General features: G+C 47.1%; 15 non-coding genes and 2 pseudogenes across 15 annotated transcripts; 6 read left to right on the forward strand and 11 right to left on the reverse strand.

Annotated features, from left to right (window-relative positions):
• Positions 1-4733: 4733 nt before the first annotated feature.
• Positions 4734-4896, reverse strand: LOC134999601 (U1 spliceosomal RNA). The gene has a single exon (XR_010201679.1). It is a non-coding gene; the product is annotated as a U1 spliceosomal RNA (small nuclear RNA).
• A 144-nt stretch (positions 4897-5040) lies between these two features.
• Positions 5041-5156, forward strand: LOC134999541 (U5 spliceosomal RNA). The gene has a single exon (XR_010201619.1). It is a non-coding gene; the product is annotated as a U5 spliceosomal RNA (small nuclear RNA).
• A 270-nt stretch (positions 5157-5426) lies between these two features.
• LOC134999562 (U5 spliceosomal RNA) lies at positions 5427-5542 on the forward strand. Its single transcript, XR_010201640.1, has one exon. It is a non-coding gene; the product is annotated as a U5 spliceosomal RNA (small nuclear RNA).
• Positions 5543-5828: 286 nt separating this feature from the next.
• Positions 5829-5944, forward strand: LOC134999514 (U5 spliceosomal RNA). Its single transcript, XR_010201592.1, has one exon. It is a non-coding gene; the product is annotated as a U5 spliceosomal RNA (small nuclear RNA).
• A 275-nt stretch (positions 5945-6219) lies between these two features.
• LOC134999573 (U5 spliceosomal RNA) lies at positions 6220-6335 on the forward strand. The gene has a single exon (XR_010201651.1). It is a non-coding gene; the product is annotated as a U5 spliceosomal RNA (small nuclear RNA).
• A 6631-nt stretch (positions 6336-12966) lies between these two features.
• LOC135000041 (U1 spliceosomal RNA) lies at positions 12967-13130 on the reverse strand. The gene has a single exon (XR_010202080.1). It is a non-coding gene; the product is annotated as a U1 spliceosomal RNA (small nuclear RNA).
• A 671-nt stretch (positions 13131-13801) lies between these two features.
• LOC134999456 (U1 spliceosomal RNA) lies at positions 13802-13964 on the reverse strand. The gene has a single exon (XR_010201547.1). It is a non-coding gene; the product is annotated as a U1 spliceosomal RNA (small nuclear RNA).
• A 152-nt stretch (positions 13965-14116) lies between these two features.
• On the reverse strand, positions 14117-14280 carry LOC134999829 (U1 spliceosomal RNA). The gene has a single exon (XR_010201900.1). It is a non-coding gene; the product is annotated as a U1 spliceosomal RNA (small nuclear RNA).
• Positions 14281-14948: 668 nt separating this feature from the next.
• Positions 14949-15112, reverse strand: LOC134999364 (U1 spliceosomal RNA). Its single transcript, XR_010201472.1, has one exon. It is a non-coding gene; the product is annotated as a U1 spliceosomal RNA (small nuclear RNA).
• A 152-nt stretch (positions 15113-15264) lies between these two features.
• Positions 15265-15416, reverse strand: LOC135000078 (U1 spliceosomal RNA; annotated as a pseudogene).
• Positions 15417-16086: 670 nt separating this feature from the next.
• On the reverse strand, positions 16087-16249 carry LOC134999395 (U1 spliceosomal RNA). Its single transcript, XR_010201498.1, has one exon. It is a non-coding gene; the product is annotated as a U1 spliceosomal RNA (small nuclear RNA).
• Positions 16250-16401: 152 nt separating this feature from the next.
• LOC134999764 (U1 spliceosomal RNA) lies at positions 16402-16565 on the reverse strand. The gene has a single exon (XR_010201837.1). It is a non-coding gene; the product is annotated as a U1 spliceosomal RNA (small nuclear RNA).
• Positions 16566-17267: 702 nt separating this feature from the next.
• LOC134999422 (U1 spliceosomal RNA) lies at positions 17268-17402 on the reverse strand (annotated as a pseudogene).
• A 152-nt stretch (positions 17403-17554) lies between these two features.
• Positions 17555-17718, reverse strand: LOC134999815 (U1 spliceosomal RNA). Its single transcript, XR_010201886.1, has one exon. It is a non-coding gene; the product is annotated as a U1 spliceosomal RNA (small nuclear RNA).
• Positions 17719-20743: 3025 nt separating this feature from the next.
• On the forward strand, positions 20744-20907 carry LOC134999877 (U1 spliceosomal RNA). The gene has a single exon (XR_010201944.1). It is a non-coding gene; the product is annotated as a U1 spliceosomal RNA (small nuclear RNA).
• Positions 20908-21059: 152 nt separating this feature from the next.
• On the forward strand, positions 21060-21222 carry LOC134999407 (U1 spliceosomal RNA). The gene has a single exon (XR_010201510.1). It is a non-coding gene; the product is annotated as a U1 spliceosomal RNA (small nuclear RNA).
• Positions 21223-24526: 3304 nt separating this feature from the next.
• Positions 24527-24690, reverse strand: LOC134999668 (U1 spliceosomal RNA). The gene has a single exon (XR_010201746.1). It is a non-coding gene; the product is annotated as a U1 spliceosomal RNA (small nuclear RNA).
• Positions 24691-24781: the final 91 nt, after the last annotated feature.

Below are 24781 nucleotides of genomic sequence, written 5' to 3' on the forward strand. Positions count from 1 at the left end.
CGGTGGGGAGGACAGTTGGGAGGCTCTGTCTGTCGCTGCCCTGCTTAGCAGAGCAGCGGTGAATAGTCGCTGTGCGCACAGCGTCTATTCACTGAAGTCAGAGGGAGAGGTGGCATGCCAGCGGCTCACAGAGCGCTGGGCATGCCCCCTCAGTGCCGAAAACGGGGGCGTGACTCGCGATCGCGGGTCCTCCCGCGAAGCCATGCCCCTTTTTACTTAGGCCACGCCCTTTTTGGGAGCGCGTGCGACTTCGCCGCGCGTGTGTCCCTCTTTGCGAGCCGACAAAGTTGGGAGGTATGCCCATATTATTGGGGTTTCTTTTATCAGTTTAAAGACAGAACGAGTGTGCTTTCTGGTTAGCTTTAATGTAAGTTTATTTGCATAACAATGACAGTAAATGTTTGTTTCTTTTCAAACAGAACTTTCTTGACCATGCTACTTGCTTGAAAGATCTGGGAGCACATGGAAAACAGTACAAACCATGCAGTATCACAAGAGCCTTTATTTGATCTTTCATGAAGATAGAGCAGAATTGAGGACACGTCAACAATTTCTGCCGAAGGTGGTTCATCTTTCCACATGGTGCCTTTGGCCACTGACACCTTCGTTGAGTCAAAGTCTCTGGCTGTGGTCAGAACTTTGAAAATTTATGTCACCAGAACGGTTCAGATTAGGAAAACAGAGGCTCTGTTTGTCCTGTATGCTCCCAACAGGATTGGGTGTCCTGCTTCCATGCAGACCATTATGCGCTGGATCTGTGGTAAGATTCAGCATGCTCATTCCATGGCAGGATTGCCGTTACTGAATTAGGTGAAGACCCATTCTACTAGAAAGGTGGGTTCATCCTGGGCAGCTGGTCGGGGAGTCTCGGCATTGCAACTTTGCCGAGCAGCTATTTAGTAAACACTTTTGCTAAGTTTTACAAGTTTGATACCTTGGCCGATGATAACTTCAAGTTGGGTCATTCGGTGCTGCAGAGTCGTACGCACTCTTCCACCCGTTCAAGAGCTTTGGTATAACCCCATGGTTCTTAATGTGACCCCAGCATCCTCTAGGTCGTATGAGAAAATAGGATTTTAATACCTACCGGTAAATCCTTTTCTCTTAGTCTGTAGAGGATGCTGGGCACCCGTCCCAGTCCATACTGTGTCTGCAGTTATTACTTGTGGTTATACACATGTTGTGTTATGGTTCTGGTCAGCTTTTTGCTGCAATTATTCATGCCGTTGGCTTGTGTTCTGTTGAATGCCACGTTCTGCGGCATGCTTAAGGTGTGAGCTGGTAAGATGCTCACCTTAGTTTAACAATAAATCCTTTCCTCGAAATGTCCGTCTCCATGGGCACAGTTCCTATAACTGGAGTCTGGAGGAGGGGCATAGAGGGAGGAGCCAGTTCACACCCTTTGATAGTCTTAAAGTGCCCATGTCTCTTGCGGATCCCGTCTATACCCCATGGTTCTTAATGTGACCCCAGCATCCTCTACGGACTAAGAGAAAAGGATGCCCTTGCGCACTATCCTGACTTCTCCTCCCGTCTGCTTACTTTGTGCCTTCCAACGCACAATGCAAACTACAGGTGGTGCTGCAGGGCCCACACCCTTTTACTTGCCTTACAGAACAGCTCTGGAGCTGTTACAGTGCCCAGCTGCTGCAAGAAATCAGCTTGAATGCTTCAGGGGATGGGGCATGGCCAACATGAGCCCACACCAAAGGAGGGTGGGGGTGTTTAATGAGAACTAGGGGTCATCCAAGCACTGCAAAAGGCCGCCATGCCCTGCACGCCCCTTTTCTCTTTTCATATGCAGATGAGGGTTCCAGCCAACTTTGGCCCACTGCTTGAATAACATCACTGTATGCAAATCCGTCTGCTGCAGACCTTCCCCCAGGAAGGCTTGTACTAGATGTTGCATATGGTTTGATATTTGATGGTGCTTCAGTATTAGGCAGCCTTCCGCCCTCCCATGTTCATCTGAAAAGATGTGGTCTCCCTGCAGTTGTTGTCCCCAGACGAGAGTTCCCTTGTGCTTCCTCAGTTGAATCTCCTTAACTTGACGGGGGAGGGGCTGCCCGAGCAGCCACCCTCCCCAGCCCTATCCCAACTCATACTTATTTTGCATATGAGATCTCTTGATCATGAAGATTGTTCTCACAGGGTGAGGTTCATCCATTATATTTTAAAATAGGAAGGTACAAATTACATATTTGAATTGCATTTATGTGCTGGATTCAAATGTCCCCCCCCCCCCCTTCCTTTCTCAATTGTGCCCGTCAGCAGCTATTCTAAGGTTGCTGCCAATGGGTGTGACACATTAATTTCTTCTGTGGGGTACACTGGACTCCACAAGGATTCACATTGGGGTGTAGAGTAGGATCTTGATCTGAGGCACCAACCGGCTCAAAGCTTTTGACTGTTCCCAAGATGCTCAGTGCATTCTCCTCTATAACCCCGCTTCCATGAACAGGGAGCTCAGTTTGTAGTTGGTGCCTTCAGTAGCAGGCCACTTAACAGGGGCCTGCCTCAGGCAGCCTATTCTTAGCTATACATTTTGACAAGAAAAGAAGAACTTGTTTTATGAGAATCTACAAGGGCTGCAGCAGGCTAGGTCTAATAGACATCTTTACTGCAGCTTCATCACTCCCAGCGGCGCTGTATACTCCCGTGCCCTGGTTGCTGGGTCACTGCAGCGGAGGGTCCGGTTTCATCCTAAGGTCAGTCACACACACACCACCCTTCCGGATCACGAGGCCGCTGATGAAGGGGAGCGTGGCCGTAGGGGGTGGACCGTGTGCGCACTGGCGTGGACACTGATTACTGGGCAGCCGCTCCACTAGCCACCAGGTACAGTTAAGGAGCACAGGTCTGGGGGTTTTTCTCCTGTATTAACCCAATTTTGTACTGCCCGCAGCGCATTGTGATAGGTAATAGGGCCTGATTCAGGTTGGATTGCAATCACAATAAGCGATCCAACTGCAAAAATTGCTAAGAGCATACGCATGTGCCTGCATTTTCTGCGGCACCCCGCAGAGAATGCGATCGCCTCTGCCTGTCAATCGGGGCGGGGGGGGATAGGTGGGTCAGCAACACTCCATTTCCAAGTCAGGGATGGAGCGGTGCGGGGGCAAGGCTTCAAAATGGGGTCTGCAACGGAGTAGACACAGGGGGCGTGGTCACAGCGGCTGTATGACATCACATTCAGCCGCTGTGATCACAAAAATGGTGGCGGCTTCCTGCGCGCACATACAGTCTGCACCAGCAGGAGGCTACACCATTTTTTATGATCACGCTGAACTGCAGTGCGACTGCAATTACAGCATGGTCAAGAAGGGAGGCGTCATGCTGGGTGGCCATGCCCTTTCACTGTGCAGGAGCCAGCACCGCTCACACACTAGTCCCCGGGTGCAGCCCCCAACCCCCGGGACACCCGGAGCAACAAAATGTAGATTCAGGCCACCAGGCCACGCCCCTACCTATGAAACCATGCCTCCTTTTTACCATTGCGCTGCTTATCTGCGCGCACTGCATTACAATCTCCCTCGCCACCTCTCTGGGTGTCACCAGTGATAGTGACACCTCTGCCATGCTTGTAGCAGCTGGTCCTAAGATCTACGCCTCAAGCCCTGAGTGTTTGCCCTTGTGACTTGTTGATCATCATAGCGAAGCAGATGCTTACAGAAAACTGCAGGGGCTTAGATTGAAAATAAAAAAAATTGATTGGTATAACGTAGAGAGGAGCGGGTTCGGTTCTCCGAGAACCGAATTCCCCACGAACTCCACGTTGTTTACACTGGTCCGAGGCAGGCTCGGTTGTTCCCGCCTGACTCGCAAAACCTGAACAAGGGAAAATGTCATCATCCCGCTGTCGGATTCTCGCGAGATTCGGATTCCATATAAAGAGCTGCGCGTTGCCGCCATTTTTACTCGTGCATTGAAGAGAGAGCGGAATGGACGTGGCTATGTTCTCTCAGTGGAAATCTCAATATCAGTGCTCAGTATCAGTGGTTACTTATTGCTGCTCAGTAATACTAGTAGTGTGTCTCTCCTGCTCAGTGTCAGTTCTCAGTAGTATCCTCATCAGTGCTCAGTATCACTGCTCATTGTCTTGTGCTGCATTGTGGTGCTCAGCATACTACAGTACATTACTAATAGTCCAGTGCTGCATCTTGCTGCTCAGTGTCAGTTCTAGTATCCTCATCAGTGCTCACTATCACTGTTCATTGCATTTTGGTTTTCTGTATACTACAGTAACATAGTAATATAGTAACATATAGTAACATAGTTTTTGAGGTTGAATAGAGGCAAATTGCCCATCGTGTTCAACCTGTTTTAAGTTGTGATGATTCTACATACTTGCTGAATAATGTTTTATGACTAGTTAGCTACTATAACTCATGTTACCCCCGGATTAACCATGTTGATATTTTAAGTATTATAACCTTAGATAGCTTTTTCATTCAGAAATGTATCCATTCCTTTTTTAAATCCAATTACAGAGTCCGCCATTACCACCTTCCCTGGCAGGGAATTCCACATCCTGATTGCCCTAACAGTGAAGATCATAGTATCTCACCTGGCAGGTAAGTAGGAGTTGGGCTAGAGCTGTGGAGGATTGCTGCTCGGGCACCCCCTGTCAAGTGAAGGAGATCCAACTGAGGCAGCACAAGGGAACTCTCGAAAGAAGAACAAGGCTAGAGGAAGATCTGAGACAAAGAAATCTGACTTTTACCAGAGCTGACCAGAGGAAAGCACAAACACAGTCCCCCACTACCACAAATAATGCAGTCGAGTTTCCCACATTGGGGAAATCACAGGGGTCAGCATACCCAGAATGCAATGAATGAACCTCACCCTGGGAGAACAATCTTCATGACCATGGTATCTCCTATGCAAAATAAGTATGATTTGGGATAGGGCTGGGGAGGGCCGCTGCTCAGGCACATCTCTGTCAAGTAAAGGAGATTCAACTGAGGCAGCACAAGGGAACTCTCATCTGGGGACAACAACTGCAGGGAGAACACATATTTTCAGATGAAAATCTTGGTCATGCTCTGGTTTCTCTTCAGAACGAACAAATCTTTCGCCTTTTACTAAAGATTTCCGTGGAGAGGAGCAAAACTGAGTTTTACCTCAATTTTTGCATGCCCCATCTTTTTGGATTTTCTTTTATCGGTTTAAAGATAGAATGAGTGTGCTTTAATGAAAGCTCATTTGCATAGAAATTACAGTAAATGTTTGTTTCTTTTCAAACAGAACTTTCTTGACCATGCTACTTGCTTGAAAGATCTGGGAGCACATGGAATACAGTACAAACCATGCTTATAGCAAGGAGAAGCCAGGTGAGAAATCTGCTTTCTTTCAAATTGGGCGCTCACTTTGATCTGAATGAGGACTGCTGGCATGGCACTCAGGCGACAGGTGGAATCTTGGTCATGCTCTGGTTTCTCTTCAGAATGAACAAATCTTTCGCCATTTATTAAAGATTTCCGTGGAGAGGAGCAAAACTGAGTTTTATCTCAATTTTTGCATGCCCCATATTATTGGGGTTTCTTTTATCAGTTTAAGGACAGAATGAGTGTGCTTTCTTGTTGGCTTTAATGTAAGTTTATTTGTATAACAATGACAGTAAATGTCTGTTTCTTTTCAAACAGAACTTTCTTGACCATGCTACTTGCTTGAAAGATCTGGGAGCACATGGAAAAGAGTACAAACCATGCTTATAGCAAGGGGAAGCCTGGTGAGAAATCTGCTTTCTTTCTTTCAAATTGGGTGCTCACTTTGAGCTGAATGAGGACTGCTGGCATGGCACTCAGGCGACAGGTGGAATCTTGGTCATGCTCTGGTTTCTCTTCAGAACGAACAAATCTTTCGCCTTTTACTAAAGATTTCCGTGGAGAGGAGCAAAACTGAGTTTTATCTCAAATTTTGCATTCCCCATCTTATTGGGGTTTTATTTTATCTGTTTAAAGATAGAACGAGTGTGCTTTAATGTAAGCTCATTTGCATAGAAATGACAGTAAATGTTTGTTTCTTTTCAAACAGAACTTTCTTGACTATACTAATTGCTTGAAAGATCTGGGAACACATGGAAAAGAGTACAAACCATGTTTATAGCTAGGGGAAGCCTGGTGAGAAATCTGCTATCTTTCTTTCAAATTGGGTGCTCACTTTGAGCTCAATGAGAACTGCTGGCATGGCACTCAGGCGACAGGTGGAATCTTGGTCATGCTCTGGTTTCTCTTCAGAACTAACAAATATTTCGCCTTTTATTAAAGATTTCCGTGGAGAGGAGCAAAACTGAGTTTTATCTCAATTTTTGCATGCCCCATATTATTGGGGTTTCTTTTATCAGTTTAAAGACAGAACGAGTGTGCTTTCTTGTTAGCTTTAATGTAAGTTGCCATAGATGCAGTGAAACACACGTGTAGGGCACGGCGTGTCCGCGTGTATTTGACTCATGTGAAATGTTATAAAACAAAAATATATGATTATGATGTTAGCTGTTAGTCTCCACTAATAGGGAATAGAAGCTGAGCTATAAGAAAGGAATACACTAGATATGATGTCACTTAGCAGATACAATGTCTAAAGTGCATACAGATAGCTACTAATAACTCTTGATAAGAAAGTATATCAGTGTGGGTATATTTATATGATGGGATATTGGGACTAGTGAATATATATCACTCCTGCTGTCCAGATTGGCAATAACCAGACAATTATGATAAGAGTAGAGATGTCACATGGGCTGCTATAGATATTAATTTAATGCTGTATGTGTCATTTGTTACAAATGGATACATTTTCTATGAGTCAGCCTAGCAGCTGCATGTTCTAACAGAACACTATCCTCACACAGAATCTGCTAACCTTGAGATAACTAAATGACAGTGTGTAACAGTCTCTTTACTATAAGACTGTTACAAAGTAATATATATATTTGAAGTCAGTCTAGCAGCTGTGTGTTCCAGCAGTTTATAAGACAAAGAAAATCTCCTATTGTGGAATCTAGACACATGGGACTGCTGGCCTGTGTCATACTATTTCTATGTAATACCAGTAACATGTATATAACTGTTACATAATTGTTACAAATGGATAAATCTTTGAGTCAGCCTAGCAGCTGCATGTCCTAACAGGACACCATAAATCCTTTACAGTGTAACAAATTGATTGGTAACACTTAAAGGCTGGAGAGCAGTTATATGCCTTACTAGCATACTCAATATACCACATTATTACACCAGTTACCACGATTATTGACAGCGCATTTGATATATTATATTACCCTCACACTGAGTCTGTTTACCTTTAGATAACTAAGTGACCGAATATGTAACAGTTTCTCTATCATAAGACTGTTACAAAGTGAGATAGATATATTTGGAAGTCAGTCAAACAGCTGTGTGTTTCAGCGGTTTATAAGAAAATTCCTCATTGTGGAATCTGGACCACTAAGGGTTATTATATATATAGCACATGGAATTGCCACATCTCCCTATATGATAATTTCATTACACTGTAACATAATAAGAATTAACTCTTTAACAGTGTAAATAGAGAGTAATGAATCTCTGACACATGGAATATATTATTTCTTAGATGAATTGGATAAACCATTATGACAGACACTTTGCTTCCTAATAAGAATTGAGGTGGCTATACCTCTAAGGAAAGCATTATTGCCTACGCCTAGATCAGATTAAATAAGATCTGGCTGAATATATGAAGGAAGGTTGCTATTTATATGAGAATTGGAATTGCTATATTCCTTAAGGCAACCCCACCGATTGATATATGTTGTCAATTAAGTATATCTGAACGGCTATATCTGGACCAGATTTAATAAGATCTGGCTGATTATATGAAGGAGGGCTGCTATTTATATTGGAATTGCCATATTCCTTAAGGCAACCGCACCTGTTGGTATATCTCGCCAATTAACTATATCTAAACAGCTAAATTAAAGCTATTCATCATTTTTTTAGTTTGGATATTAATAAATATGATCTTTCCATGATGCATAGAGATTTCCCTATCAAGTGATTCCTTATCCGATATAGAAAGCTATCCCCCTGTGGTATTGAATTTAGGAATATAGTCTTAGGGGACACAGAGAAATAAGTGATCCCCATCTACCTAAGCACCCCACAAATTGGAGGTTAGCTTACCGGTTATACTCAATCACCCCCACAAATTCGCCAATGGGGATGGCTTCCCGGGAGGTAACCCCTATTGAGTGAAGGGAGTATATAGGATACGACCCAGTGGTACCTGACGACATAGATACTAACAGCTATTTAATAACATTACGCTAGAAAGTGATTATTAGCAACATATATATCTATATAAACAACCCCGCCAGGGTTGTGCCTTCAAAAATAATCACACACGGACACGCTTTTTAAACCTTTTTTTCACATCTCTTTATTCTTCTTATGCACATGTATGTTAGTTCTGTGATTTTAACCTTTATGTTTCACTGCAGTTTGGGATAATAATATTAATATTTATCCAATTTTAATACATACTTAATAAAGGTTATATTTTATGATTCATTCATTCTGTCCAGTGCGTCAACAGTGCAGATTTCTTCTTGTTTTTTCTCCCAAATTCTATAACAATGACAGTAAATGTTGTTTCTTTTCAAACAGAACTTTCTTGACCATGCTACTTGCTTGAAAGATCTGGGAGCACATGGAAAACAGTACAAACCATGCAGTATCACAAGAGCCTTTATTTGATCTTTCATGAAGATAGAGCAGAATTGAGGACACGTCAACAATTTCTGCCGAAGGTGGTTCATCTTTCCACATGGTGCCTTTGGCCACTGACACCTTCGTTGAGTCAAAGTCTCTGGCTGTGGTCAGAACTTTGAAAATTTATGTCACCAGAACGGTTCAGATTAGGAAAACAGAGGCTCTGTTTGTCCTGTATGCTCCCAACAGGATTGGGTGTCCTGCTTCCATGTAGACCATTATGCGCTGGATCTGTGGTAAGATTCAGCATGCTCATTCCATGGCAGGATTGCCGTTACTGAATTAGGTGAAGACCCATTCTACTAGAAAGGTGGGTTCATCCTGGGCAGCTGGTCGGGGAGTCTCGGCATTGCAACTTTGCCGAGCAGCTATTTAGTAAACACTTTTGCTAAGTTTTACAAGTTTGATACCTTGGCTGATGATAACCTCAAGTTGGGTCATTCGGTGCTGCAGAGTCGTACGCACTCTCCCACCCGTTCAAGAGCTTTGGTATAACCCCATGGTTCTTAATGTGACCCCAGCATCCTCTAGGTCGTATGAGAAAATAGGATTTTAATACCTACCGGTAAATCCTTTTCTCTTAGTCCGTAGAGGATGCTGGGCACCCGTCCCAGTCCATACTGTGTCTGCAGTTATTACTTGTGGTTATACACATGTTATGTTATGGTTCTGGTCAGCTTTTTGCTGCAATTGTTCATGCCGTTGGCTTGTGTTCTGTTGAATGCCACGTTCTGCGGCATGCTTAAGGTGTGAGCTGGTAAGATGCTCACCTTAGTTTAACAATAAATCCTTTCCTCGAAATGTCCGTCTCCCTGGGCACAGTTCCTATAACTGGAGTCTGGAGGAGGGGCATAGAGGGAGGAGCCAGTTCACACCCTTTGAAAGTCTTAAAGTGCCCATGTCTCTTGCGGATCCCGTCTATACCCCATGGTTCTTAATGTGACCCCAGCATCCTCTACGGACTAAGAGAAAAGGATGCCCTTGCGCACTATCCTGACTTCTCTTCCCGTCTGCTTACTTTGTGCCTTCCAACGCACAATGCGAACTACAGGTGGTGCTGCAGGGCCCACACCCTTTTACTTGCCTTACAGAACAGCTCTGGAGCTGTTACAGTGCCCAGCTGCTGCAAGAAATCAGCTTGAATGCTTCAGGGGATGGGGCATGGCCAACATGAGCCCCACACCAAAGGAGGGTGGGGGTGTTTAATGCGAACTAGGGGTCATCCAAGCACCGCAAAAGGCCGCCATGCCCTGCATGCCCCTTTTCTCTTTTCATATGCAGATGAGGGTTCCAGCCAACTTTGGCCCACATCTTGGATGACATCACCGTATGCAAATCCGTCTTCTGCAGACCTTCCCCCAGGAATGCTTGTACTAGTTGTTGCATATGGTTTGATATTTGATGGTGCTTCAATATTAGGCAGCCTTCCACCCTCCCATGTTCATCTGAACAGATGTGGTCTCCCTGCAGTTGTTGTCCCCAGACGAGAGTTCCCTTGTGCGTCCTCAGTTGAATCTCCTTAACTTGACGGGGGAGGGGCTGCCCGAGCAGCCACCCTCCCCAGCCCTATCCCAACTCATACTTATTTTGCATATGAGATCTCTTGATCATGAAGATTGTTCTCACAGGGTGAGGTTCATCCATTATATTTTAAAATAGGAAGGTACAAATTACATATTTGAATTGCATCTATGTGCTGGATTCAAATGTCCCCCCCCCCCCCTTCCTTTCTCAATTGTGCCCGTCAGCAGCTATTCTAAGGTTGCTGCCAATGGGTGTGACACATTAATTTCTTCTGTGGGGTACACTGGACTCCACAAGGATTCACATTGGGGTGTAGAGTAGGATCTTGATCTGAGGCACCAACCGGCTCAAAGCTTTTGACTGTTCCCAAGATGCTCAGCGCATCCTCCTCTATAACCCCGCTTCCATGAACAGGGAGCTCAGTTTGTAGTTGGTGCCTTCAGTAGCAGGCCACTTAACAGGGGCCTGCCTCAGGCAGCCTATTCTTAGCTATTAATTTTGACAAGAAAAGAAGAACTTGTTTTATGAGAATCTACAAGGGCTGCAGCAGGCTAGGTCTAATAGACATCTTTACTGCAGCTTCATCACTCCCAGCGGCGCTGTATACTCCCGTGCCCTGGTTGCTGGGTCACTGCAGCGGAGGCTCCAGTTTCTTCCTAAGGTCAGTCACACACACACCGCCCTTCCGGATCACGAGGCCGCTGATGAAGGGGAGCGTGGCCGTAGGGGGTGGACCGTGTGCGCACTGGCGTGGACACTGATTACTGGGCAGCCGCTCCACTAGCCACCAGGTACAGTTAAGGAGCACAGGTCTGGGAGTTTTACTCCTATATTAACCCAATTTTGTACTGCCCGCAGCGCATTGTGATAGGTAATAGGGCCTGATTCAGGTTGGAATGCAATCACAATAAGCGATCCAACTGCAAAAATTGCTAACAGCATACGCATGTGCCTGCATTTTCTGCGGCACCCCGCAGAGAATGCGATCGCCTCTGCCTGTCAATCGGGGCGGGGGGGGGGGGAGAGGGGGGTCAGCAACACTCCATTTCCAAGTCAGGGATGGAGCGGTGCGGGGGCAAGGCTTCAAAATGGGGTCTGCAACGGAGGAGACACAGGGGGCGTGGTCACAGCGGCTGTATGACATCACATTCAGCCGCTGTGATCACAAAAATGGTGGCGGCTTCCTGCGCGCACATACAGTCTGCACCAGCAGGAGGCTACACCATTTTTTATGATCACGCTGAACTGCAGTGCGACTGCAATTACAGCATGGTCAAGAATGGAGGCGTCATGCTGGGTGGCCATGCCCTGTCACTGTGCAGGAGCCAGCACCGCACACACACTAGTCCCCGGGTGCAGCCCCCAACCCCCGGGACACCCGGAGCAACAAAATGTAGATTCAGGCCACCAGGCCACGCCCCTACCTATGAAACCATGCCTCCTTTTTACCATTGCGCTGCTTATCTGCGCGCACTGCATTACAATCTCCTTCGCCACCTCTCTGGGTGTCACCAGTGATAGTGACACCTCTGCCATGCTTGTAGCAGCTGGTCCTAAGATCTACGCCTCAAGCCCTGAGTGTTTGCCCTTGTGACTTGTTGATCATCATAGCGAAGCAGATGCTTACAGAAAACTGCAGGGGCTTAGATTGAAAATAAAAAAATTGATGGGTATAAGGTAGAGAGGAGCGGGTTCGGTTCTCCGAGAACCGAATTCCCGATGAACTCCACGTGGTTTACACTGGTCCGAGGCAGGCTCGGTTGTTCCCGCCTGACTCGGAAAACCTGAACAAGGGAAAATGTCATCATCCCGCTGTCGGATTCTCTCGAGATTCGGATTCCATATAAAGAGCTGCGCGTTGCCGCCAATTTTACTCGTGCATTGAAGAGAGAGCGGAGAGGACGTGGCTATGTTCTCTCAGTGGAAATCTCAATATCAGTGCTCAGTATCAGTGGTTACTTATTGCTGCTCAGTAATACTAGTAGTGTGTCTCTCCTGCTCAGTGTCAGTTCTCAGTAGTATCCTCATCAGTGCTCAGTATCACTGCTCATTGTCTTGTGCTGCATTGTGGTGCTCAGCATACTACAGTACATTACTAATAGTCCAGTGCTGCATCTTGCTGCTCAGTGTCAGTTCTAGTATCCTCATCAGTGCTCACTATCACTGCTCATTACATTGTGGTGTTCTGTATACTACAGTAACATAGTAATATAGTAACATATAGTAACATAGTTTTTGAGGTTGAATAGAGGCAAATTGCCCATCGTGTTCAACCTGTTTTAAGTTGTGATGATTCTACATACTTGCTGAATAATGTTTTATGACTAGTTAGCTACTATAACTCATGTTACCCCCGGATTAACCATGTTGATATTTTAAGTATTATAACCTTGGATAGCTTTTTCATTCAGAAATGTATCCATTCCTTTTTTAAATCCAATTACAGAGTCCGCCATTACCACCTTCCCTGGCAGGGAATTCCACATCCTGATTGCCCTAACAGTGAACATCATAGTATCTCACCTGGCAGGTAAGTAGGAGTTGGGCTAGAGCTGTGGAGGATTGCTGCTCGGGCACCCCCTGTCAAGTGAAGGAGATCCAACTGAGGCAGCACAAGGGAACTCTCGAAAGAAGAACAAGGCTAGAGGAAGATCTGAGACAAAGAAATCTGACTTTTACCAGAGCTGACCAGAGGAAAGCACAAACGCAGTCCCCCACTACCACAAATAATGCAGTCGAGTTTCCCACATTTGGGGAAATCACAGGGGTCAGCATACCCAGAGTGCAATGAATGAACCTCACCCTGGGAGAACAATCTTCATGACCATGGTATCTCCTATGCAAAATAAGTATGATTTGGGATAGGGCTGGGGAGGGCCGCTGCTCAGGCACATCTCTGTCAAGTAAAGGAGATTCAACTGAGGCAACACAAGGGAACTCTCATCTGGGGACAACAACTGCAGGGAGAACACATATTTTCAGATGAACATGGGAGGGCAGAAGGCTGCCTAACACTGAAGCACCCCCAAACAACAAACCAAATGCAACTACTAGTGCAAGCATTCCTGGGGGAAGGCCTGCAGCAGATGGATTTGCATATGGTGATGTCATCCAAGCAGTGGGTCAAAGTTGGCTTCAACCCTCGTCTGCATATGAAAATAAAAAAGGGGTGTGCAGGGCATGGCGGCCTTTTGCGGCGCTTGGATGACCCCTAGTTTGCATTAAACACCTCCACCTTCCTTCGGTGTGGGGCTCATGTTGGCTATGCCCCAGCCCCTGAAGCATTCAAGCTGATTTCTTGCAGCAGCTGGGCACTGTAACAGCTCCAGAGCTGCTCTGTAAAGCAAGTAAAAGGGTGTGGGCCCTGCAGCACTACCTGTAGTTTGCATTGTGCGTTGGAAGGCACAAAGTAAGCAGACGGGAGAAGTCAGGATAGTGCACAAGGGCATAGAAGGGAGCGGCTCAAGAAAAGAGAAGTGGAAACAGACAGCAAACTAGGCTGGAGAGAGACCTGAGACAAAGAGATCTGAATTATACGAGAGCCGACCAGAGGAAACACAAATTATGTAATCAAGTGTCCCACATTTGGGGAAATCGTAGGAGCAGCACACCCAGAGTGCATTGGGTGAGCCTTGCCCTGGGAGAAGCACCTTCCTGATCATAGTATCTCACCTGGCAAGTAAGTAGGAGTTGGGCTAGAGCTGGGGAGGGTCGCTGTTCGGGCACCCCCCTGTCAAGTGAAGGAGATCCAACTGAGGCAGCACAAGGAAACTCTCGAAAAAAGAACAAGGCTAGAGGAAGATCTGAGACAAAGAAATCTGACTTTTACCAGAGCTGACCAGAGGAAAGCACAAACACAGTCCCCCACTACCACAAATAATGCAGTCGAGTTTCCCACATTTGGGGAAATGACAGGGGTCAGCATACCCAGAATGCAATGAATGAACCTCACCCTGGGAGAACAATCTTCATGACAATGGTATCTCCTATGCAAAATAAATATGATTTGGGATAGGGCTGGGGAGGGCCGCTGCTCAGGCACATCTCTGTCAAGTAAAGGAGATTCAACTGAGGCAGCACAAGGGAACTCTCATCTGGGGACAACAACTGCAGGGAGAAAACATATTTTCAGATGAACATGGGAGAGCAGAAGGCTGCCTAATACTGAAGCACCCCCAAACAACAAACCAAATGCAACAACTAGTACAAGCATTCCTGGGAAAAGGTCTGCAGAAGACGGATTTGCATACGGTGATGTCATCCAAGCAGTGGGCCAAAGTTGGCTGGAACCCTCATCTGCATATGAAAAGAGAAAAGGGGTATGCAGGGCATGGCGGCCTTTTGCGGCGCTTGGATGACCCTTAGTTCGCATTAAACACCTCCACCCTCCGTCGGTGTGGGGCTCATGTTGGCTATGCCCCAGCCCCTGAAGCATTCAAGCTGATTTCTTGCAGCAGCTGGGCACTGTAACAGCTCCAGAGCTGCTCTGTAAGGCAAGTAAAAGGGTGTTGGCCCTGCAGCACTACCTGTAGTTTGCATTGTGCGTTGGAAGGCACAAAGTAAGCAGACAGGAGAAGTCAGGAGAGTGCACAAGGGCAAGGGCAGGGGCTCAAGAAAAGAGAAGTGGAAACAGACAGCAAACTAGGCTGGAGAGAGACCTGAGACAAAGAGATCTGAATTATACGAGTAGCCGACCAGAGGAAACACAAATTATGTAGTCAAGTGTCCCACATTTGGGGAAATCGTAGGAGCAGCACACCCAGAGTGCAATGGGTGAGCCTTGCCCTGGGAGAAGCACCTTCCTGATCATAGTATCTCACCTGGCAGGTAAGTAGGAGTTGGGCTAGAGCTGGGGAGGGTCGCTGCTCGGGCACCCCCCTGTCAAGTGAAGGAAATCCAACTGAGGCAGCACAAGGAAACTCTCAAAAAAAGAACAAGGCTAGAGGAAGATCTGAGACAAAGAAATCTGACTTTTACCAGAGCTGACCAGAGGAAAGCACAAACACAGTCCCCCACTACCACAAATAATGCAGTCGAGTTTCCCACATTTGGGGAAATCACAGGGGTCAGCATACCCAGAATGCAATGAATGAACCTCACCCTGGAAGAACAATCTTCATGACCATGCAAAATAAGTATGATTTGGGATAGGGCTGGGGAGGGCCGCTGCTCAGGCACATCTCTGTCAAGTAAAGGAGATTCAACTGAGGCAGCACAAGAGAACTCTCATCTGGGGACAACAACTGCAGGGAGAACACATATTTTCAGATGAACATGGGAGAGCAGAAGGCTGCCTAATACTGAAGCACCCCAAACAACAAACCAAATGCAACAACTAGTACAAGCATTCCTGGGGGAAGGTCTGCAGAAGACGTATTTGCATACGGTGATGTCATCCAAGCAGTGGGCCAAAGTTGGCTGGAACCCTCATCTGCATATGAAAAGAGAAAAGGGGTATGCAGGGCATGGCGGCCTTTTGCGGCGCTTGGATGACCCTTAGTTCGCATTAAACACCTCCACCCTCCGTCGGTGTGGGGCTCATGTTGGCTATGCCCCAGCCCCTGAAGCATTCAAGCTGATTTCTTGCAGCAGCTGGGCACTGTAACAGCTCCAGAGCTGCTCTGAAAGGCAAGTAAAAGGGTGTGGGCCCTGCAGCACTACCTGTAGTTTGCATTGTGCGTTGGAAGGCACAAAGTAAGCAGACAGGAGAAGTCAGGAGAGTGCACAAGGGCATAGAAGGCAGCGGCTCAAGAAAAGAGAAGTGGAAACAGACAGCAAACTAGGCTGGAGAGAGACCTGAGACAAAGAGATCTGAATTATACGAGAGCCGACCAGGGGAAACACAAATTATGCAGTCAAGTTTCCCACATTTGGGGAAATCGCAGGAGCAGCACACCCAGAGTGCAATGGGTGAGCCTTGCCCTGGGAGAAGCACCTTCATGATCATAGTATCTCACCTGGCAGTTATGTAGGAGTTGGGCTAGAGCTGGGGAGGGTCGCTGCTCGGGTACCCCCCTGTCAAGTGAAGGAGATCAAACTGAGGCAGCACAATGGAACTCTCGAAAGAAGAACAAGGCTAGAGGAAGATCTGAGACAAAGAAATCTGACTTTTACCAGAGCTGACCAGAGGAAAACACAAACACAGTCCCCCACTACCACAAATAATGCAGTTGAGTTTCCCACATTTGGGGAAATCACAGGGGTCAGCATACCCAGAATGCAATGAATGAACCTCACACTGGGAGAACAATCTTTATGACCATGGTATCTCCTATGCAAAATAAGTATGATTTGGGATAGGGCTGGGGAGGGCCGCTGCTCAGGCACATCTCTGTCAAGTAAAGGAGATTCAACTGAGGCAGCACAAGGGAACTCTCATCTGGGGACAACAACTGCCGGGAGAACACATATTTTCAGATGAACATGGGAGGGCAGAAGGCTGCCTAATACTGAAGCACCCCCAAACAACAAACCAAATGCAACAACTAGTACAAGCATTCCTGGGGGAAGGTCTGCAGAAGACGGATTTGCATACAGTGATGTCATCCAAGCAGTGGGCCAAAGTTGGCTGGAACCCTCATCTGCATATGAAAAGAGAAAAGGGGTATGCAGGGCATGGCGGCCTTTTGCGGCGCTTGGATGACCCTTAGTTCGCATTAAACACCCCCACCCTACTTCGGTGTGGGGCTCATGTTGGCCATGCCCCAGCCCCTGAAGCATTCAAGCTGATTTCTTGCAGCAGCTTGGCACTGTAACAGCTCCAGAGCTGCTCTGTAAGGCAAGTAAAAGGGTGTGGGCCCTGCAGCACTACCTGTAGTTTGCATTGTGCATCGGAAGGCACAAAGTAAGCAGACAGGAGGAGAAGTCAGGATAGTGCACAAGGGTATAGAAGGGAGGGGCTCAAGAAAAAAGAAGTGGAAACAGACAGCAAACTAGGCTGGAGAGAGACCTGAGACAAAGAGATCTGAATTATATGAGAGCCGACTAGGGGAAACACAAATTATGCAATCAAGTTTCCCATATTTGGGGAAATCGCAGGGGCAGCACACCCAGAGTGCAATGGGTGAGCCTTGCCCTGGGAGAAGCAACTTCATGATCATAGTATCTCACCTGGCAGGTAAGTAGGAGTTGGGCTAGAGCTGGGGAGGGTCGCTGCTCGGGCACCCCCCTGTCAAGTGAAGGAGATCCAACTGAGGCAGCACAAGGGAACTCTTGAAAGAAGAACAAGGCTAGAGGAAGATCTGAGACAAAGAAATCTGACTTTTACCAGAGCTGACCAGAGGAAAGCACAAACACAGTCCACCACTACCACAAATAATGCAGTTGAGTTTCCCACATTTGGGGAAATCACAGAGGTCAGCATACCCAGAACGCAATGAATGAACCTAACCCTGGGAGAACAATCTTCATGACCATGGTATCTCCTATGCAAAATAAGTATGATTTGGGATAGGGCTGGGGAGGGCCGCTGCTCAGGCACATCTCTGTCAAGTAAAGGAGATTCAACTGAGGCAGCACAAGGGAACTCTCATCTGGGGACAACAACTGCAGGGAGAACACATATTTTCAGATGAACATGGGAGGGCAGAAGGCTGCCTAATACTGAAGCACCCCCAAACAACAAACCAAATGCAACAACTAGTGCAAGCATTCCTGGGGGAAGGCCTGCCGCAGATGGATTTGCATATGGTGATGTCATCCAAGCAGTGGGTCAAAGTTGGCTTCAACCCTCGTCTGCATATGAAAAGAGAAAAGGGGCATGCAGGGCATGGCGGCCTTTTGCGGCGCTTGGCTGACCCCTAGTTTGCATTAAACACCTCCACCCTCCGTCGGTGTGGGGCTCATGTTGGCTATGCCCCAGCCCCTGAAGCATTCAAGCTGATTTCTTGCTGCAGCTGGGCACTGTAACAGCTCCAGAGCTGCTCTGTAAGGCAAGTAAAAGGGTGTGGGCCCTGCAGCACTACCTGTAGTTTGCATTGTGCGTTGGAAGGCACAAAGTAAGCAGACAGGAGAAGTCTGGAGAGTGCACAAGGGCATAGAAGGCAGCGGCTCAAGAAAAGAGAAGTGGAAACAGACAGCAAACTAGGCTGGAGAGAGACCTGAGACAAAGAGATCTGAATTATACGAGAGCCGACCAGGGGAAACACAAATTATGCAGTCAAGTTTCCCACAGGAGTATATAGGATACGACCCAGTGGTACCTGACGACATAGATACTAACAGCTATTTAATAACATTACGCTAGAAAGTGATTATTAGCAACATATATATCTATATAAACAACCCCGCCAGGGTTGTGCCTTCAAAAATAATCACACACGGACACGCTTTTTAAACTTTTTTTTCACATCTCTTTATTCTTCTTATGCACATGTATGTTAGTTCTGTGATTTTAACCTTTATGTTTCACTGCAGTTTGGGATAATAATATTAATAATTATCCAATTTTAATACATACTTAATAAAGGTTATATTTTATGATTCATTCATTCTGTCCAGTGCGTCAACAGTGCAGATTTCTTCTTGTTTTTTCTCCCAAATTCTATAACAATGACAGTAAATGTTGTTTCTTTTCAAACAGAACTTTCTTGACCATGCTTCTTGCTTGAAAGATCTGGGAGCACATGGAAAACAGTACAAACCATGCAGTATCACAAGAGCCTTTATTTGATATTTCATGAAGATAGAGCAGAATTGAGGACACGTCAACTATTTCTGCCGAAGGTGGTTCATCTTTCCACATGGTGCCTTTGGCCACTGACACCTTCGTTGAGTCAAAGTCTCTGGCTGTGGTCAGAACTTTGAAAATTTATGTCACCAGAACGGTTCAGATTAGGAAAACAGAGGCTCTGTTTGTCCTGTATGCTCCCAACAGGATTGGGTGTCCTGCTTCCATGTAGACAATTATGCGCTGGATCTGTGGTAAGATTCAGCATGCTCATTCCACGGCAGGATTGCCGTTACTGAATTAGGTGAAGACCCATTCTACTAGAAAGGTGGGTTCATCCTGGGCAGCTGGTCGGGGAGTCTCGGCATTGCAACTTTGCCGAGCAGCTATTTAGTAAACACTTTTGCTAAGTTTTACAAGTTTTAGAGTAAAGGAGATTCAACTGAGGCAGCACAAGGGAACTCTCATCTGGGGACAACAACTGCAGTGAGAACACATATTTTCAGATGAACATGGGAGGGCAGAAGGCTGCCTAATACTGAAGCACCCCCAAACAACAAACCAAATGCAACAACTAGTACAAGCATTCCTGGGGGAAGGTCTGCAGAAGACGGATATGCATATAGTGATGTCATCCAAGCAGTGGGCCAAAGTTGGCTGGAACCCTCATCTGCATATGAAAAGAGAAAAGGGGTATGCAGGGCATGGCGGCCTTTTGCGGCGCTTGGATGACCCTTAGTTCGCATTAAACACCCCCACCCTCCTTCGGTGTGGGGCTCATGTTGGCCATGCCCCAGCCCCTGAAGCATTCAAGCTGATTTCTTGCAGCAGCTTGGCACTGTAACAGCTCCAGAGCTGCTCTGTAAGGCAAGTAAAAGGGTGTGGGCCCTGCAGCACTACCTGTAGTTTGCATTGTGCATTGGAAGGCACAAAGTAAGCAGACAGGAGGAGAAGTCAGGATAGTCCACAAGGGTATAGAAGGGAGGGGCTCAAGAAAAAAGAAGTGGAAACAGACAGCAAACTAGGCTGGAGATAGACCTGAGACAAAGAGATCTGAATTATATGAGAGCCGACCAGGGGAAACACAAATTATGCAGTCAAGTTTCCCACATTTGGGGAAATCGCAGGGGCAGCACACCCAGGTGAGATACTATAATCAGGAAGGTGCTTCTATACCCTTGTGCACTATCCTGACTTCTATACCCTTGTGCACTATCCTGACTTCTCCTCCCGTCTGCTTACTTTGTGCCTTCCAATGCACAATGCAAACTACAGGTAGTGCTGCAGGGCCCACACCCTTTTACTTGCCTTACAGAGCAGCTCTGGAGCTGTTACAGTGCCCAGCTGCTGCAAGAAATCAGCTTGAATGCTTCATGGGATGGGGCATGGCCAACATGAGCCCCACACCAAAGGAGGGTGGGGGTGTTTAATGCGATCTAGGGGTCATCCAAGCACCGCAAAAGGCCGCCATGCCCTGCACGCCCCTTTTCTCTTTTCATATGCAGATGAGGGTTGAAGCCAACTTTGACCCACTGCTTGGATAACATCACCATATGCAAATCCATCTGCTGCAGGCCTTCCCCCAGGAATGCTTGCACTAGTTGTTGCATTTGGTTTGTTGTTTGGGGGTGCTTCAGTATTAGGCAGCCTTCTGCCCTCCCATGTTCATCTGAAAATATGTGTTCTCCCTGCAGTTGTTGTCCCCATATGAGAGTTCCCTTGTGCTGCCTCAGTTGAATCTCCTTTACTTGACAGAGATGTGCCTGAGCAGCGGCCCTCCCCAGCCCTATCCCAAATCATACTTATTTTGCATAGGAGACACCATGGTCATGAAAATTGTTCACCCAGGGTGAGGTTCATTCATTGCATTCTGGGTATGCTGACCCCTGTGATTTACCCAAATGTGGGAAACTCGCCTGCATTATTTGTGGTAGTTGGGGACTGTGTTTGTGTTTTCCGCTGGTCAGCTCTGGTAAAAGTCAGATTTCTTTGTCTCAGATCTTCCTCTAGCCTTGTTCTTCTTTCGAGAGTTCCATTGTGCTGCCTCAGTTGGATCTCCTTCACTTGACAGGGGGGTGCCCGAGCAGCGACCCTCCCCAGCTCTAGCCCAACTCCTACTTACCTGCCAGGTGAGATACTATGATCTTGAAGGTGCTTCTCCCAGGGCAAGGCTCAACCATTGCACTCTGGGTGTGCTGCCCCTGCGATTTCCCCAAATATGGGAAACTTGACTGCATAATTTGTGTTTCCCCTGGTCGGCTCTCGTATAATTCAGATCTCTTTGTCTCAGGTCTCTCTCCAGCCTAGTTTGCTGTCTGTTTCCACTTCTCTTTTCTTGAGCCGCTCCCTTCTATGCCCTTGCGCACTATCCTGACTTCTCCCGTCTGCTTACTTTGTGCCTTCCAACGCACAATGCGAACTACAGGTAGTGCTGCAGGGCCCACACCCTTTTATTTGCCTTACAGAGCAGCTCTGGAGCTGTTACAGTGCCCAGCTGCTGCAAGAAATCAGCTTGAATGCTTCAGGGGCTGGGGCATAGCCAACATGAGCCCCACACCGAAGGAGGGTGGAGGTGTTTAATGCGAACTAGGGGTCATCCAAGCGCCGCAAAAGGCCGCCATGCCCTGCATAACCCTTTTCTCTTTTCATATGCAGATGAGGGTTCCAGCCAACTTTGGCCCACTGCTTGGATGACATCACCGTATGCAAATTCGTCTCCTGCAGACCTTCCCCCAGGAATGCTTGTACTAGTTATTGCATATGGTTTGATATTTGATGGTGCTTCAGTATTAGGCAGCCTTCCGCCCTCCCATGTTCATCTGAAAAAATGTGGTCTCCCTGCAGTTGTTGTCCCCAGACGAGAGTTCCCTTGTGCTTCCTCAGTTGAATCTCCTTAACTTGACGGGGGAGGGGCTTGCCCGAGCAGCCACCCTCCCCAGCCCTATCCCAACTCATACTTATTTTGCATATGAGATCTCTATATCATGAAGATTGTTATCACAGGGTGAAGTTCATCCATTATATTTTAAAATAGGAAGGTTCAAATTACATATTTGAATTGCATCTATGTGCTGGATTCAAATGTCCCCCCCCCCTTCCTTTCTCAATTGTGCCCGTCAGCAGCTATTCTAAGGTTGCTGCCAACGGGTGTGACACATTAATTTCTTCTGTGGGGTACACTGGACTCCACAAGGATTCACATTGGGGTGTAGAGTAGGATCTTGATCTGAGGCACCAACCGGCTCAAAGCTTTTGACTGTTCCCAAGATGCTCAGCGCATTCTCCTCTATAACCCCGCTTCCATGAACAGGGAGCTCAGTTTGTAGTTGGTGCCTTCAGTAGCAGGCCACTTAACAGGGGCCTGCCTCAGGCAGCCTATTCTTAGCTATTAATTTTGACAAGAAAATAAGAACTTTTTTTATGAGAATCTACAAGGGCTGCAGCAGGCTAGGTCTAATAGACATCTTTACTGCAGCTTCATCACTCCCAGCGGCGCTGTATACTCCCGTGCCCTGGTTGCTGGGTCACTGCAGCGGAGGCTCCGGTTTCTTCCTAAGGTCAGTCACACACGCACCGCCCTTCCGGATCACGAGGCCGCTGATGAAGGGGAGCGTGGCCGTAGGGGGTGGACCGTGTGCGCACTGGCGTGGACACTGATTACTGGGCTGCCGCTCCACGAGCCACCAGGTACAGTTAAGGAGCACAGGTCTGGGGTTTTTTCTCCCATATTAAACCAATTTTGTACTGCCCGCAGCGCATTGTGATAGGTAATAGGGCCTGATTCAGGTTGGATTGCAATCACAGTAAGCGATCCAACTGCAAAAATTGCTAAGAGCATACGCATGTGCCTGCATTTTCTGCGGCACCCCGCAGAGAATGCGATCGCCTCTGCCTGTCAATCGGGGCAGGGGGGGAGAGGGGGGTCAGCAACACTCCATTTCCAAGTCAGGGATGGAGCGGTGCGGGGGCAAGGCTTCAAAATGGGGTCTGCAACGGAGGAGACACAGGGGGCGTGGTCACAGCGGCTGTATGACATCACATTCAGCCGCTGTGATCACAAAAATGGTGGCGGCTTCCTGCGCGCACATACAGCCTGCACCAGCAGGAGGCTACACCATTTTTTATGATCACGCTGAACTGCAGTGCGACTGCAATTACAGATTGGTCAAGAAGGGAGGCGTCATGCTGGGTGGCCATGTCCTGTCACTGTGCAGGAGCCAGCACCGCTCACACACTAGTCCCCGGGTGCAGCCCCCAACCCCCGGGACACCCGGAGCAACAAAATGTAGACTCAGGCCACCAGGCCACGCCCCTACCTATGAAACCATGCCTCCTTTTTACCATTGCGCTGCTTATCTGCGCGCACTGCATTACAATCTCCTTCGCCACCTCTCTGGGTGTCACCAGTGATAGTGACACCTCTGCCATGCTTGTAGCAGCTGGTCCTAAGATCTACGCCTCAAGCCCTGAGTGTTTGCCCTTGTGACTTGTTGATCATCATAGCGAAGCAGATGCTTACAGAAAACTGCAGGGGCTTAGATTGAAAATAAAAAAATATATGGGTATAAGGTAGAGAGGAGCGGGTTCGGTTCTCCGAGAACCGAATTCCCCACGAACTCCACGTGGTTTACACTGGTCCGAGGCAGGCTCGGTTGTTCCCGCCTGACTCGGAAAACCTGAACAAGGGAAAATGTCATCATCCCGCTGTCGGATTCTCGCGAGATTCGGATTTCATATAAAGAGCTGCGCGTTGCCGCCATTTTTACTCGTGCATTGAAGAGGGAGCGGAGAGGACGTGGCTATGTTCTCTCAGTGGAAATCTCAATATCAGTGCTCAGTATCAGTGGTTACTTATTGCTGCTCAGTAATACTATTAGTGTGTCTCTCCTGCTCAGTGTCAGTTCTCAGTAGTATCCTCATCAGTGCTCAGTATCACTGCTCATTGTCTTGTGCTGCATTGTGGTGCTCAGCATACTACAGTACATTACTAATAGTCCAGTGCTGCATCTTGCTGCTCAGTGTCAGTTCTAGTATCCTCATCAGTGCTCACTATCACTGCTCATTACATTGTGGTGTTCTGTATACTACAGTAACATAGTAATATAGTAACATATAGTAATATAGTTTTTGAGGTTGAAAAGAGGCAAATTGCCCATCGTGTTCAACCTGTTTTAAGTTGTGATGATTCTACATACTTGCTGAATAATGTTTTATGACTAGTTAACTACTACAACTCATGTTACCCCCGGATTAACCATGTTGATATTTTAAGTATTATAACCTTGGATAGCTTTTTCATTCAGAAATGTATCCATTCCTTTTTTAAATCCAATTACAGAGTCCGCCATTACCACCTTCCCTGGCAGGGAATTCCACATCCTGATTGCCCTAACAGTGAAGATCATAGTATCTCACCTGGCAGGTAAGTAGGAGTTGGGCTAGAGCTGTGGAGGATTGCTGCTTGGGCACCCCCTGTCAAGTGAAGGAGATCCAACTGAGGCAGCACAAGGGAACTCTCGAAAGAAGAACAAGGCTAGAGGAAGATCTGAGACAAAGAAATCTGACTTTTACCAGAGCTGACCAGAGGAAAGCACAAACACAGTCCCCCACTACCACAAATAATGCAGTCGAGTTTCCCACATTTGGGGAAATCACAGGGGTCAGCATACCCAGAATGCAATGAATGAACCTCACCCTGGGAGAACAATCTTCATGACCAAGGTATCTCCTATGCAAAATAAGTATGATTTGGGATAGGGCTGGGGAGGGCCGCGGCTCAGGCACATCTCTGTCAAGTAAAGGAGATTCAACTGAGGCAGCACAAGGGAACTCTCAT

The sequence above is a fragment of the Pseudophryne corroboree genome, unplaced genomic scaffold (assembly GCF_028390025.1).
Source record: "Pseudophryne corroboree isolate aPseCor3 unplaced genomic scaffold, aPseCor3.hap2 scaffold_150, whole genome shotgun sequence".
In the NCBI taxonomy this organism is placed as follows: Eukaryota; Metazoa; Chordata; class Amphibia; order Anura; family Myobatrachidae; genus Pseudophryne; species Pseudophryne corroboree.